The sequence below is a fragment of the Bidens hawaiensis genome, unplaced genomic scaffold, assembly GCF_021521415.1.
Source record: "Bidens hawaiensis isolate Kalapana, Puna unplaced genomic scaffold, B.hawaiensis_p1.1 tig00017975_1, whole genome shotgun sequence".
NCBI lineage: Eukaryota > Viridiplantae > Streptophyta > Magnoliopsida > Asterales > Asteraceae > Bidens > Bidens hawaiensis.
Window position 1 is genome coordinate 27,038 of NW_027492714.1, and position 3,660 is coordinate 30,697.

The window sequence follows — 3,660 nt, forward strand, 5'->3', positions numbered from 1 at the left end:
TTAGGATCCTCATACACTAATTCACAAGCCTCATCAGTCTCATCACCAGTTTCATATGATTTTTCAACATTTGTTTCCCTTTTCATGATTGTCATTTGAGCTTCAATTTTTGGCTTCTATAAAAACCCATGTGGTTCATAACCATGTTTCATTAAGAACTTTTCATCACCAGTAAGTTCAGTTGCTTGTTTCCTTTTGAATACTTTCTTTTTCAACTTACTCTTTTTCTCCTTGGTTACAAACTTTTCAGATTCAGAAAATTTCACAGAATCTTGAGACTTAACAGATGGACTTCTGTTGAGTTTCTTGATAATTAAACATCTTTTCTTCTCAATTGTTTTCTTCATTCTTCACATGATCATTAACCTCCTTCTTTCCCATATTGAAATACTCATTGTATCTCTTCATGTAGAATGCAAAATCTTGTCCAAACTTTGTATGGTCTGGAACATGATATGGTTCAAGTGAGAACGTTTCTTGACAAGAATCAGTGTGATGACCACAAACATCACAATTTTGCACCATACTTGTCCTTTGAAGCTTGTACTTGAGTTAACTCTTTTAAATCTTTCACTTGGTCTTGGGGGTTCAATCCAGTGGTCTTTGACGAGTAATTAGACCATCAAAGTTAATTGAAAATGGCAGAAATTCCTCAATCTTTGTATCCTCTCTTTCCACTCAACTCTTCACAAAGTTTATCTTCTTCATTTTTATTGAACCCTCACTCTTTTCAGTTCTAGGTCTCAACCATCTTCTAGTATAATCTTCCATTCTTTCCACATCTCCCACATCAAACAGTTCATGATTGGTGAACATTGGATATATTGGCAGTAAATGATCTTCATCATTATTCTTGTTGACTTTGACACTTGATTTCTTTTATGAAACTTTGCTAGCCTGATTATCATTGTTTTTCTTTCCTTTAGATCCACAAATATCAAAGGATTTGTGTTCTCTTCTCATCTTCTCATGGTGTTTCCTCATCTTTGGAGTAATTTTTTGTAATAGAGGAATCATGTTTTTTGCACCTTTCTTACTCTTGTCTATTCCTTTCAAACTACCACAACTTGAGCATTGATTACTTGATTACTAGTATCATCTTCACTTGATACACTACACTCTTGATCTTTCACTAAAACTTGAATTCCAACAGATTTTTCAACTAACTTCTCTTTTGTCTTAACAGCTTTCACCAAAAATTCTCCTTCCTCATTAACATCAACCATTTTATAGTTTTCAACAAATTCTTCTTTATCTTCAAACACTTTCTTGAATTTATAAAGATATGCTCCTCTATTTCATTGTCCATTTTTAACGAATAATTGTCATTAAAGGGTGGAGAAACAACCTTGTACTTGTTTTCTTCTTTAGTGGACATAAGATTTTTCAGAAACTCAACCTCTACTTGAAGTTGAGTGTTCTTAAATTTCCCTTCAAGATACATCTTCTTTAAACCTTCAATCATTGTGGTGTATCTAGATTTAGTTTCATAACTGTCTATACAATCTTGTTTCAAACTTTTGATTTGATTCTCATAGGTTATATCACTCATCTCATACACATTAATTATACTTTGCTTCTTGAAACATTCAGTTTTCAAATGACCAACCTCCTTTCCCAATATATCATTCATTTCAAGTAATTCAAAATTTGTGAGATTTGAATATACCTGTTATGATGAAGATTCATCTTGATTACCAATGTTTGCCATAAAATAAACATTTGCCTTCTCAATATCTTCAGCATGATTACTGTAGTCAAACAAACCATCTTGTGGTTGTTGAGCTACAACAACATTCTGTTGGTTTCTAGGCCAAGTGGCATTGTTTTTGTTTTGATTGGTAGGAGCTCGAGGAGCGTTTGGTTGATTTCTCTGAAAAGGTTGTTGTTGAGGGACAATTTGTTGTTGTTTATGTTGTTGGAAGTTGTTATAGTATTGTCTCTGTTGTTGACCTTGAGCTTGGTTCTGAAATTGAAACTAATTTCTTTGAATGTTGTTGTTGTTTTGAAACTGTCTTGGTTGGTTACATTCCCTTGCAAAATGACCAGGTTGTTGACAGTTATAGCAAATTGCTTTGGACTTATCAAATCCAACCCTGTCACTTGGTCCAGAAAAGGTAGACCTGCCAGTTTTGTTGTACAGTCTCTTGCTTCTCACAGCCACATTGCAGCTTGCCATTTAAGATCCATGTCTTCCAAATCATCAACATCAATTTTCTCTAAATCCTCTTGCACCACACTTGCGTGAATCAAATTTTTGGCCACAAAGGCATTGTATGATTCAGTGAACATTGAGAATAATGCTTGATATTCATTGCCTTGATTTGTGCTTTTTGGGACATAAGAAGCATGTCACCATCATCCAACATCTGGACATTAAAACTTTGTTGTCCACTTTGGCTTGCCTCAAACACTCTTGGGGTTTCAGAATTGTATTCATCTGGTTCTTCAATAATCGGAACTTGTTGTTGATTTTTGGTTGACAAGTTTCCCATTGGTGTAACTAGAGCATTAGCAACTTGAAAACTTGGTTTCTCTTCATTTATCATGTGATTTTCAATCATCTCATGCTCAGCTGCTTGTAGAAAGCAAATAACATCATCTAGCTTGAAACTAGGAAAATTTGCCTTCTCCTTGATGAACTTGCTAGCTGTGTACCATTCACCAGATAAAGAACAAAGTAGTTTCTTGTTTAGATCAAAATCAATGATAGGAAGATCAGTTGTTCTAATTTCAATGACAATTGCAACAAATCTTTGCAATACAGATTTCAACCTTTCTCCTTCTCTAAACTTGAATCTATCAAGTTGTTACTTCAATCTATCTTTCTTGATATCCTTTAACTCAGTGTTTCCTTCAAACATCTCTACCACAACATCAAACATGTCCTTAGAATTTGTGCGATGATTCACACTTGCCAATATTTCCCTTGACAGACCTAGTCTCAACATGGATAAAGCCTTTTCATCCTTATTCCTTATTTGTCTCTCAATAGTTTGGTTGTTGTTAGCACCCTCAGTTGGAACAAAAGGACCATTCTAAATGGAGTTTCACATTTTAGGATCATTGCAACAAACGGTAGCTTCAAATAGGACTTTCCACTTGATGTAGTTTTCTTGACCTAACAACCTTGGAATCTTGTTAGTAGACACCTCTTGATCATCCATTTGTTTAGAAATTTTTTTGGTATTTTTGAATAATTTTAAAAATTAAAATTACTTAAAAACTTCAATAGACTTTGAAAAATGACCAGATCCGAGAATAAAATCCTTAAATATGATGAAATAGATGGATAACACCAAGATCAAGACTAAAAAAACAAACAATAAACAAATTAGATATGAGATTAGAACACTTTTAAACCTTAGAAGATTGTAGATTTGAAATATGAAGAATAGAGTTGCTGACGTCACTAATCAATGAAACAGTGCTCAGCTGACGTCATCATCTTCTTCTTCAAAATCAGGAAATAATCAGCAAAAACTTCATAAGCAACAACAAATAGTTCTTCACAAGAGCAAACCAAAGCTCTGATACCACTTGTCAGGATCGAGCCCCGATGCAGAAGCGTGTAGAAATGGTGATACACGAGCTCGGTTCAGGATCATTCAACAACATGTATTCATTCTTGAAAGATCTAATGGACGGATGTGCAGAGTT